At 43.1% G+C, this 12,995-nt stretch overlaps 1 protein-coding gene across 5 annotated transcripts in view; it reads left to right on the forward strand.

Moving 5' to 3' along the window:
* Positions 1 to 12,995, forward strand: part of FHIT (fragile histidine triad diadenosine triphosphatase) — a 1,048,842-nt gene that overhangs the window by 352,030 nt on the left and 683,817 nt on the right. Inside the window, exon 1 of one of the 5 annotated variants that reach the window (XM_083725438.1) lies at positions 12,303 to 12,385. The exons of the other annotated variants lie outside the window; for them this stretch is intronic. The gene's annotated coding sequence lies outside the window, so the exon portion shown is untranslated. Of the gene's footprint in view, positions 1 to 12,302; positions 12,386 to 12,995 lie in introns of those variants that run through there. 5 annotated transcript variants of the gene reach the window in all.

A 12,995-nucleotide genomic window follows, 5' to 3' on the forward strand; every position in this document is an offset into this window, starting at 1 on the left:
CTCACCGATGCATGACAACCTGAGGCCAAAAAATTCCCTGTTCTACACCACTGTTAAAAATACAGGAGCCTTCCATTGCCATCTGATCTCCTTGCCTGAGACTTATTTTTGGCTTGGTATCAAGACAGCAGTGGCGATCATCTTGCCTTTTCCGTAGGGCAGGAAGGATGGCGTGAAGGCAGGTGAGGGGGGGGGACATTTTGGTGTTCCAGGTGTCGCTGAACTACATCAGCTCAGGAAACCACCGGCAATGGTTAGGGATGATGGGAGTTGTAGTTTGGCAACATCTGGAGGTCCAGAGGTTCCCCGCAGCTGTTGTAGGGATATTCCTTGCCAGTCTCAGATCCTGCTTGAAACAGGAGCTGAAATGCTAGGAACTATAATGAGAGAATTGATCCGTAGATATATGTAGTAGAGGGGCTTTATTGAGTTACAGTCAACACGGATTTACAAAAAACAGATCACGTCAAAGAAACCTGAAAGCCTTTTCCAATATAGTCACTGAGTGGGCGGAGAAGGCAGACATCGCACACATAATATGTCTGAGTAGCTGCGAGGCCTTTGACACCGAACCGCACAGGAAGCTAACAATAGTTTTGACAGACAGCACGGTGGTTGACAGACAGGAAATAGTGAGATATTATTGATGATTACATCAGAGGTAGACAGAAGAACACAGATCTTGAGGCCGTGACCTTACAAAGATGGGCTTGGAAGGAAAGGCATTTGTTTATTTATCTAGCAGCTTGGGAGGGAAGATGTGTGTTTTATTCTTAAAGAGTTTATTATGTTCCTTTTTTATTTTTGAGGGGCTGCGAGAGCAGCTTATTTGTGAATGATATAGAGCAGCAGCTACCCCTTTCTCCCTGCCCTGCCTTTTTGGAGTGAGGCAGAGCCAGATATCACATCTAAGATGCCGCTGTGTGTGCAGAAAATGATATTCTGACATGTTAAAGATGCATACCAACCCCCAACCCCTCTGTTTCTTCCCATACACAGTTTTATTAGGAATGGATTTCTGGAATACCTAGGGCACAACCCAGTCAAAGTACACCGATTCCGATGACACAGTGCTGCCTTGTACCTGTCTACTTGGAAGTAAGTCCCATGGAGTTCAGTGGGGTTTGCAGCCTAAGACATGTGCATTACTCTTTCCGTTAAGCCAAAGGGGCTCAAAAGTGCTTGCTTTTGCTTGCCTGCATCGTGCCCAAAGAGTTTCATCACTCAGGACAGATTCAGCTGAGATCATTGGGAATGTCAGTTGCGTAAACTGGGGCTGAAGAGAGACAAATGTGTCCCCTGTTGTTATACTTCCGATGCAGCAATTATAAGTGAATGATGACTGTCAGGGAACTGACATTGGAGCCAGAAGTGGAGGCAGGGCTCCCAAGCGATGCCAGAGAAGGGCCAAGCAGGGAGAGAGGGAACTCATCGGCTGGAGAAGGAAATCAGCGTAACACCAGGGATAAAGGGGGGCGGATGGAGGAATCGGAGAGGGGGCTCCAGGACTCTTCGCCGGAGACCAGCGGGGAGAGCACAGGTCCTCCTCTACCCACACCCACCCTGCGCAGAAGACTTCCGCACAGGGAAAGCAGGCGTAGACTTGGCGTCAAAGAACTTCTTTGCTGGAAGAAGTTCAAGAAACGCACACTGACAGATTCTGCTAGCGACTGAACAGCCACGAAGTGAAGGGCTGTCCAGCCAGGAAAGGTTTAACCAGACAGGAGTGGCGGCAACTTACGCACGAGCAACCCCATATAACCATTACAATAACCGTGATATTATTACCAAGAAAGAGGGAGGAAGAGGAGAACCATTGAAAATATTTTTATTTTTATTTTTGTAAATGGACATGATGCCTGTGCTTTGAAAAGGTTCAGGGAGTGAGGAGGGACACTGGCCGGTGAAGTTACAAATGACATTTTAAAATGGAAATTAGACATAAAGTGAAAGAGGAAATTTGTGTATGTTTCTCAAACTGCCAGGTCACATTACGGCTTGCCTCAGTTTTTAATCTGCTTCATAAAACATAGAGAGATGTTGTATTCCTCTCTCATGGACACTAGTTGTTTTGCACAGTGGGGCTCGGCCCATGTTATATGTCAACAGGACGTCACCCAGTGATGGTGGTTGCTTCACAAATTACGACTAAGAAGGACTTGGAATTTAAATAGCACTCTGTATCATCTGGAAACTTCAAATGGGTTATCTGTATTTCTGCACAGGAGATGCCAGTCACTCATGGTATGTGTGATGATATGATCTGCTTGTCTCTGGAGCCAGAGCTTGCGTGGTACTCCAAAATAAATAAAGCCCTTGGATTTATTCCCTGTCTTCACAAGTGTTAAAGACTGGGCACAATCTAATAGGTTTTTTGTAAGTGGGGTTGGGCAGACATTATCAGCTTTCAGGAGCTGGTCTCCTGCTTGACATGGAACTGGAGTGTAATTTCAGGTTTGATTTTGCAGAACTACAACTCCCATCATGCCAGGCCAGTGGCCATGTTTAATGGCTTGGTGGGAGCTGTGGTTCAGAAACATCTGGAGGGCCAAAGGTTCCCCACACCTAGCTTATAAGAGCATAGGCTAGCAATAAAATGTATTCTGTATGGCAAATGAATGTTCAATATGGAATGTTGTTAATAGAACATATGCCTTTTGTGTGACAAAACCAATGCCATTCTTAAGCTTACTGTATACAGTCAACGCAGCATAGAATCTGAAATACCCAATTTTCTAGCATAAGTTTTAGGTGTTTGTTAGACTCAGGGTGGAAGTAGATCAGGAAAGTATTTCAAATTGAAACTTATACAGGGGTACCTCAGGTTACAAACACTTTGGGTTATAGACTCCTCTAACCCAGAAGTAGGTTAAGAACTTTACCTGAGGATGAGAACAGAAATCGTTAGCTAAAGTGGTACCTCAGGTTAAGAATGATTTCAGATTAAGAACAGACCTCCGGAACGAATTAAATTCGTAACCAGAGGTACCACTGAACTTGCTTAGCCAGTTTCCAAATGTCTTTTACCTACGTGTTGTTGTTGTTGTCACTCTTACTATTAGTTATGTTTCTTGAAATGATCCTTTTTTCTTCTCTCTCTCCCCCCCCCCCCCATGTTCTAGTTACACACAGGGAAAGTGCATCAAGTCTTAAAGACTTATTTGCCGAAATTGTTCCTGACAACTTCGTAAAAAGAAAAGTGTTTACCAAAAAGAGCATTTAAAGTTAATTAGAATGGAAAGCAGTTCCTGTGCCTGATACAGAAAAGTGATCTACTGAACCTCCCCCCTTCCCCCTTCCCCCCCCCCATTTATCAAAGAGATTTTTCATCATATTGCACATCTGCAGCCTTCAGAACAAATTCTGGCGAGAGCACTCAGTGTCACCATGAGAAAAAGGCTTAGATGTTTCCCTGGGATAGGGGGGAGAAAAGCAGCCCCCTATCAATTCCCATTTCTCAGACAGAATGATGCCTTTAACACTCGGTAATGAAAATTTTTATATGTGAGAGGGATTACCAGCATCAGCCTGCTATTGTCCTTTGATGTGCCCCAGAAATATTACAGTAGAAGTTATTAAAGAATAAATTGTGGGAAGCAAATAGCCCCTCTAGCTCAGTTTGCCACTTTGCCCTTTAGTCAGTTTCTGTCATGGTGAATTCCTTCTTTCATGGAGGGTTGTTTACCTTCTTTTAGCTTTGTAAAGACTTCTCTCTCTTAAATGAAAGAGATGCTCGATGACACAGTATTTTACATCTTTGGCATTACATGAATGATGAAAAATAGATTGATCATCAGTGACTACTCTTGTATGTCAAAAGGTTCGGCGGACTTTAGAGCAGGATGGCTCAACCTTCTTAAATCTTTTTTTTTTTACCGTCAAGAGTTGGGTCAGTTAGTTTTACATAGAGCCCAACCATTCTCTGCTTTTCTCTGAAATGGAGAAAATATAGAGCGTGCCGAGTTGTGTCTGACAGCGTGTGAAAGTTTGCATCTCCAAGATTTAATTTTGAAAACCTGCCAGGTTTTGAATTGGTGCATAATTTCATTAACTTATGGTCCACAATTCCAGCAAAGGGGTCTGACGTTTGAGTGAACGCCAATTAACTTGCACCTTCACTCCACAGAGAACTAAGACTTGTAGATGTGGTGATGGGTGGCATGGTGCCCACTGATTGGATGGATTTCACCAAGGGACACGCTGCGATCAAGGCCACTGGAGATGAAAGGCCAAGTGCTTATTAGTACTTCTCTCTGGGGATTAATTAGGTTTTTTTCTATTTCTGTGGAAGAGCCGTCATGCCTAAAAGTAATTTGGGTGGATGATAGGAAACTGATAGATGGCCAGGAAATGTAGACACATTGCCTTCAGTCTTGTTTATTTTCAATTCTCAATTTTGTCCACTTGAGAATGAACTGAAAGTTAGAAATAGCCTCTGGGCCAGGGAGCGAGTGAGAGACAGAGATTTTTCCCCTTTCACTGTTTTAATAGATTATATAATAAATTATGAAATACCGTTTGGTTTCTAGAGACATACTGAAGGTTAAAGCGAATCAATTTATGTCAGTGAGCTCACACGTTTGAGTGTTTCAGACCGCTTCATCAAACAGTGGGTTGTTCCCTCCCGATTTTCTTTTCCGCCTTTGCTCGTGAGCTTGTAAAATGCTATTCCTTTGCTTAATTGTTTTAAAGGCACATGTGCTCCACAAACTTTTATTCTTATTACAGAACAATCAAACCTGTGTTGCTTTATTTGTGGTTTTTATCTGCCCAGTTTTGTTTGAATTGCCATATTACAGTCAAACCTCGGTTCTCGAACGGCTCCATTTTCGAAAGTTTCAGCTCCCAAACACCAAAAAAACTGCTCCGATTTTTGAATGTTTTTCGGAACCCGATCTGACGCAGCTTCCGCTTGGGTGCAAGAAGCTCTTGCAACCAATTGGAAGCCGTGCCTTGGTTGTTGAATGTTTCAGAAGTCGAACGGTCTTCCGGAACGGATTACGTTCGACAACTGAGGTTTGACTGTACTGAGAAAATAAAGGGAAGTGGGAGAAAACTCTTCAGTTTTGCTATCTGTCATAGCCAAGAGGGCCTCCCCAAGAGCTGAAACTTTTGACCCTTGTCATAGCAATGGAGGCAGCTTCCTTATATTGAGCCAGACCATTGGTTTATCTCGATCAGTACTGTGCACTCTGATTGGCAGCCAGTCTCTGGGATTTCAGAATGGATTTCATCCCTGCCTGGAGATACTGGTGATTGAACCTTCTGCACCCAAAGTAGATGCTCTACCACTGAGCTACCTGTTGGGAAGCTGTCTCAGAAGAGTAACACAGTTCATAGCAGACAGAATATGTGATAGAAGGAGATTAAATGTACAGTGGTACCTCAGGTTAAGTACTTAATTCGTTCCGGAGGTCCATTCTTAACCTGAAACTGTTCTTAACCTGAAGACCACTTTAGCTAATGCGGCCTCCTGCTGCTGTCACGCCGCCGGAGCACGATTTCTGTTCTCATCCTGAAGCAAAGTTCTTAACCTGAGGCACTATTTCTGGGTTAGCGGAGTCTGTAACCTGAAGTGTATGTAACCCGAGGTACCACTGTACATGACTGTTTATCCGGCAGTTCTTCCACTATCCTATATCTGATCACGTGAAGCTTTTAAATTTGGGGAGGGAGATAGGACAGGCGTGACAGGAGAGCCCTACACAATGAGTTCTAGCAACTTGAAGACTCGGGGGGATCTTGTTCTTCTCATTCTCCTCACTGCTTTCTTCTGTACCAAAACCCTCCCCAGATCACTATCCCCTTGGACAGTATGTGCTATGTTGCACACTTGGCTGTGTGAAGTGGTGCTGCCTCTGCCCAGTTTTAGGTAATTTCTCACCTCTTACTGTAGCTCTGTGTGACACAGCACCCCTTTCCACAGTGTTTGAACTGTGACTTCTGAAAAGCATGGTCAGGGTGAAGGGGTTTAAAGGAAGATGGGGTCAGTTGCACAAGCTGTTTCCACTTGTGCAACCTCTGGATACAACACACAGATCCAGTGGGTTGTTTTCGAACTCATCAGAATTATGCCCCATTATGATCAACTGGGCAAGTTAGTTTTAGTGATTTTTAGTGGGAAATTTTGTCCAACTAACTTACTTGTGGCTAGACATATATAAGTTTGCCTTGAGTTCAGTGGTGCTTATTCTTATCCAGGCATGGGCAAACTCGGCCCTCTAGATGTTTTGGGACTACAACTCCCACCATCCCTGACCACTGGTCCTGTTAGCTAGGGTTGATGGGAGCTGTAGTCCCAAAACATCTGGAGGTCCGTGTTTGCCTATGCTTGTTCTTATATTTGGGGAAAGGGGCGGGAGAGAGAGAGAGAGAAAGCACCAGAGCACTGTTGCTTTAAAAGAAGGCGGTATTATAACCAGTGATAATGATGATGAATGCAGATTGCTATGTAAGTAATGGATTAGCATTAATCACCGATTCATGTATAGTGTAGAAATTTAAACTAATATTGAAATGCAAATTACCCTATAGAAACCCAGTCCTCCACCTTGCCTGTTTGGTCACTGCTCATTAATGTTGAAAGCAGTGACACTTTCAGGACACAGGTGGCCCATGTAGTAACTCAGCCAGCATATAGTATCCAAAACAGGACCTGATTCAACTGAAAAGTTGCACTAGTGGGAGCCGGCACAACGAGTCCTGCTACAGCAACAATGCTTTTCCTGCCTTTGCTCCTCCCATGCACCATGAAATTAGTTCTAGGAGTTCGGGATAACCCCAGAACAGCTTGTGGGGGGAGAAGGGGAAGATGCTTGCAGTCTCCTTAGCACTGCTTTGAATTTCATCCATGGTATTAGCAAGTGTGGTGCATCAAATAGGAAGGTACCTGATATGGCAGCATATTGGACTTCTGACATCCATTGGGTCTGAGTGCTTTTTGACAGCCCACTAAGCTCCTCCTTGGGATCTATATATATGCCTCCAGCCCACAGGGCCCCTCCTGTGGGTCAAACTCCTCTTGGGGACCCTGCGTCTCATCCTCCAGCCCGCTAGCTCCCTTTCCTGGGTCATCCAGCTCCCCGATCACCCCCACATTTTCCCTCAGCATCCAACAATCTCCACAATGTCTCTCTAAAGGACTCCTGACATTTTAAGGCCTGCACATTTTAAGGCCAGTGGGATCGGTTGCAGTCCACCGCCTATTTGCATCCTCTTGGGTTGCAATTCCAAGCTCCCTTCGTGTGCAGTGCTTTCTTAGCTGTCAGTTGACAACAAGCTGGCCGACTACAATTATCACGGCTGGCTGACTACAAGCTGGAAAAGTCGGGACAGTGGAACCTCGGTTTTCGAACGTCATCCATTCCGGAAGACCGTTCGACTTCCAAAACATTCGAAAACCAAGGAGCAATGGGCAGTCGGCAAAATCCACTGGGAAAAAAGAAAAACACACAGCGGAAGCCATTCAACTTCTGAGGTGCATTCGAAAATGAGAGCATTTACTTCCAGGTTTTCAGCGTTTGGCTTCCGAAATGTTCAACTTCTGAGACACTCGAAAACCGAGGTTCCACTGTATCTTTCTGTCAAATCCCAGACTCCCCTCCTCCCTGGATTCAGTCTGAACACAGTGAGTGACACAGAGATATCTCTGTCTCTCACACAACTTTTCCCACACAAAGTTGTGTGAGAGACAGAGATGTTTTTGTGTCACTATGTTCAGGCTAAATCCGGGGAGAAGAGGAGTCTGGGATCTGAAAGAATGATATCGGCTTTTCAGGCATGTTGTAGCCAGTCAGTCAGCCAAGTCCATGTTGATCTGACTCCCCCAGAATTAAACCAAACAATTTGCATATATTTCAGGGTCTGGGTGACTGTAAGAACCAATCAGGTGCAGAGACCAAAGCCCTTTTTTCACAGCATCTCCTAGAGCGGTATCAGCAGAAATGCTGGATGTATTTAGCTAAGAAAGACAATGGGGTGCGAGGAACAAGTGCGGAAAAATGCTGTTATATGAAATTTAAATAGGTCCATTTTTTTCACAGGTCTGCTGCACAGGTTTTTCCTCCATGGAACTGCAGGTTCCCCTTTAGTCTTACTGTTCCTCTTCAGAAGGCGAATCTACCTAATTCACACTTTCTGAAGCAATGCACAAACTGGAACACAGCCATCCTTCAAAATCTGCATGTGTCTGAATTTTTCAATGCAGTTCCCCAGCCAAGAAATGCATACAAAAATGCATATTTTAGAGTAAAGTGTGCATATAAAGTCACATATTCATGAAAATAGCAAACAGAAGTGCATTTTATTAGGCAAATTCACTTTGCAAAAATGTGCATATGAGGCAAAATTGCATGCAAGGGTCTGTATATTAGGAGAAATTTGCATTAAAGGGGAATATGAATTTTCATGCAGACTTTTTCTTTTTTAAAAAAAAAATATTGCAAACTGAGGTGAAAGTTTTGACAGCTAAACTGAAGATTGGAAAAATGAGAAGCTGAGAGAAACTGAAATTGGTAGATTTGTGCATCCCTTCCTGCTATGTTACGTTACATCATGCCTTCTCACATGAATGTAAACATCTGCTACACTGTTGCTTGTGCCCCCCCCCCCATCCTGCATGGAGCGACCGGTTTGTCTTGAATTGATGTGAGTGATTTCTCAGGCCCATTATATTTGTCAGCGGCCGTTACTTTTGAAACAGGTATTTCTCTCTCTTCTAAAAATAAATAAATATTTTTTTAAAAAAATTGTATCCTCATGGCATGGACCATAAAAATAGAAAGTAAGTGGGTGAGAAACATGGATAGCAAACAGTGACAGGTGAAAAATACGAGCTGCTAGATTAACAAAACAGCATTGCCTGCTCTCTTGATATGGTAACACTCAGATGGGTTCCATGTGAGCTGGTGAATTTCTCAGTATAGTGTTACAGTGGTACCTCGGTTTTTGAACGTCTCTGTTGACAAACGTTTTGGAACTCGAACGCCGTAAACCTGGGAGTAAATGATTCTGTTTTCAAACACGCCTCGGAAGTTGAATGGCTGAGTGTATGTTATTTCCCCCAGTTTTCTCTATTAAATTTGCAGGCTGCCCTTTGCGCCTCAGTTTTTGAACATTTCGGAACTTGAAACGGTCTTCCGGAATGGATTACATTCGAAAACTGAGGTACCACTCTATAGACAGATAGGGAAAGATCCCTTGAGATCCCTGTAGATTTCCAGTAGTGGAGCTTGACACTTGTTTGGGGGCTGTAATACTACATGCAGCTTGGGTCTCCAGTGTGGCAACCACGTGGTTTTCATCTGGCACACATTAAGCCACTGATTCCCACCCACCCATTTGGTTACAAGGCAGTGAGCATGGCGTCCTTTTTTCCTATCCCAATAATTACCTAGACCTGAAGGGAGGAAGTTGGAATATGCTCCTTTTCTTTCAACTCTGTTTTTTTCAAGGCTCATCATTAATTCTACTGGATGCAGTGTTTACTCAGATCCCTTGTAAAAGTGGGGTCTCTCTCTCTCTCTCTCTCTCTCTCTCTCTCTCTCTCTCTCTGATTGTGTGTGTGTGTGTGTGTGTGTGTTTGTATGGTTTCATTAAAACGGGCTTTTTCAGTGACATGTTCCCCCATTTGTGGAATTTGCTCCCCAGGGAACCACGTCAAACACCATCATTGACAGTGTTTAGGTACAAGGCTAACATATTTTTATTCCATTTGTGGTGGTTAAATTGGAAAATACTGTGGTGCTCATCTCTTAGCGGGGTGGGGTAAGACTTGTCCTTTTATTATAACATTGGGTAAGCAATTTAGGCATTTTGTATTGTACATGGTGTGCTCTGGTCCATGGGGTCACGAAGAGTCGGACACGACTAAACAACTAAACAACAACAAATTGTACGTGGGTTATTGTTTCTTTGGAATGGAATTTTAATTCACCTAACCTGTTTATATTCTACCTGGTTATGTCTGTTAGAGGCCTTTAAAAAAAATTTACTACCAAATGCATAAAACAACAAAAAAAACATACTTTTTCTTGTTCTGCCTCTCTGTAGGGGTGGGGCTGTCCTGGGTGACAGAGCCTATGACCCTCGCTTAAAACTCCAAATGCATCTACGGGCCTTAAAGAAGTTGGCGACTCCTATAGCATGGTGGAAAGATATCACTTCAGCCACAGAATTACTTAGGTGGCTTTATGCAAGCCATTATCTCGCTTTTCATCAATATTCAGATATTATGAAGAGGTTGCTGTTAGGAAGTCCATGTATGAGTTCATGTAAGTGAGGGTGTTTACCTGAAAGTGCTGTTCTGACACTGATACATTTAAAACTGTATGCGATATGCATTCTGTGGTCCTGAGGATTCATTCCCAAGTGGTGCATAAGCTCAAGGCAGTCCTGCATAAAGAGGCCTCCATTGTGCAACATTAATCTATGGCCGATCTTAAAGTTTAGAATATTTCACACCAGGGCGATTAGAAACACCCACAGTTTTGTTCGATGCATGTTTTAAGAGTGTTTTGTTACATGTTCCTTTCGCTTCCCAATGCTGATAAATATTGCACTCAAAATAGCCACCTAACTGGAGAGAAAATATTCTTTCCAGCATGCTGTGTATGGATTATGGGGGGAAGTTGCAGTTTTCCTAGTTGTAAGAGATGTCTAATTACCGTGGTGAACAAACAGCCCCGTATATTCAACAGAAGTGCAGCTTTCCCCCCGCAACAATGAAAGCAAGATGTGCTGTTCCTGGGAGAAGGAAGAAGAGCTGCAGAGTAACCTGAGGCCATTTTTCTGACTGTAGCCAGGCAGTTTTGCTTCAGGGTACTGCTTTTGTTATCTCCCCTTGCGCCCTCTGAGAATGAAAGCGTACAGCGAAGCTTCCAAGAGAGAACTACCTGTTTGAGTGAGATTCGGTAGCTGAAGGAAGTTTCTATTGATGGATAGGAAAAGGAGCCGCTCCGTCATCACTAAAACAATGTCTGCTCAATGGACCCGCTGTGATTGCTGAAGGCTTCTCTCCTCTATCCTAGTTTAGCAACAAAAGGTTACACGAGGAGTCCTAGAGTCGAACCTCAGGTGGGTGCCCTGCACACGCTTTCAGATGAATGGTCTGCTCTCTCCACCCTTGTACTAAAGCCAGATTTTGCCAGCAAAGGAAATCCCTGTTCATGTTAGATCCTGCTGAGAAGCAAATAGTTGTTTGGGGATTTAAGCCTCATTACATTCTGTTTGAAAAACACGGCTCACCTTGATGACCTAATAATTAATCCATGTTATGGTTGGCTCATCCCCCCCCCCATTTTTTTCCATCCAATTCACAGACAAATTGGAGACAGGTTCAGTAATTGGGGTGGTGCAAACTAAGAATCAGCAAATGCATCAGTTTGGGTTTCCCTCAATTTCCCCTTTTCCCAATCCACATTTCTGCATTAGCTGGTGATTATTATTATTATTATTTTTTTTAAAAGTCCTCATTAAAATTAAACATACATTTTTGAAAGCTTTTTAGTGCACATTGCTCCGAATATAGACATCTTTGTTAGTATACACCTTTTGCAAATAAAAAATAAAAAATTAATTTTTTTTATTGGAATTTTATTTATAACATAGCATAACCCCCATCCCACCCCCAGTACACAAATCCACCCTTATTAAACATGAACATAACATACAGTGAGCATAACATACAACAATACAAACAACCATATAAAAGACTTCCTTTATCCTGTATCTGGCTTCCTTATTTACTTCTTATAAACTGTTTCCTTTATGAATAATTATTAAGATTTTTCTAGTTATAACTTAAATACCCCCAAAGTCTCCCGCAGACATTAATCGAAACAAGTCCAGGTATGTATTTTAGGGCACTGTTTTGTGAAGTATTCTCTGCCTAGTATTCTCTTGTCTAGTGTTATTTTTACCAACCCCTTACACACACACACACACACACACACACACACACACACTGTTGCAAAATTCAGAGAAGGGTGAATTTCAAAGAATGGCTGCACTTTGGATTCTGCACTGTCCTGGGAAGTGCCAATTAGGTTGGTTCTCATTAAAATGAACTGAGCCAAAATTCTTCCCCCATCCCTACTGCAAACAAGGATGGATTACAGCCTACATACAGTGCTAGCATCCTTTCCCCACTGCTTCTATCCCCACCCACCTGGTGCTTTTTCCAGGCAGGAAACTCACTCTGGTGCCTCTCCGGAAACCAGCTCAGAGTGAAAACAGAAACAGGAAGCAATACTAATAATACTAAACAGTGGTGCCCAACAGCAGTGGGGAGAGTCACAGCACTTGCAGCAACAGCAGCAAAAAGAGTGAAGAAACACACACCGAGGGATTTGGGGAAGCATTCCACACCACCCCAGCCCTCTGAAATGTAAGCTTTGGAAAACTCAGGAGAATTCTGTATAATAATAATAATAATAATAATAATAATAATAATAATAATACTGTGACATATTAGCTTTCACTGCATAGGGCAAGGGGGTGATATTCTACCATCCACAGAACAGTACATTCTCATTCCTTAGTATTTTTGCCTAGTTCTCTCTATTATTACGTGAACAGCTATAGCTGGCGATTGCTGCCAAGGTACGCATTCTGCATAAGGAGCTTGAAATCTCGAAAGCTTGACCTTTGCCGCTGACACGGCCAAGACGTCGTTGTGGCTGCTTTTCAGTCTCTGGAACTGGAAGAGTTGTGACAGTGTGTTAGGAAGTCACATGATATCTGTCGTAAATGTACAGCGACGGAATGAAGGTGATGTTTTACTGCAGTACTTAACACTTGGCACTAAGTAGGAGTTGATTAGGCAGGAAATAGACAATGAATTAATTTGAGCAAATTACAAGGGGATTAGTAGTGGATGTAGTTTTATGTCACAAGTGGAACATGATAGAGATGGTTACCCGGGGACGGGAGTGAAACAGGCCTGCTTCGGTGTGTTTATATAGCTTTTATTGTACTACTTGTGCTTCTGAGAGCAA

This window comes from Podarcis gaigeae, assembly GCF_964106915.1.
Source record: "Podarcis gaigeae genome assembly, chromosome: 2".
In the NCBI taxonomy this organism is placed as follows: Eukaryota; Metazoa; Chordata; class Lepidosauria; order Squamata; family Lacertidae; genus Podarcis; species Podarcis gaigeae.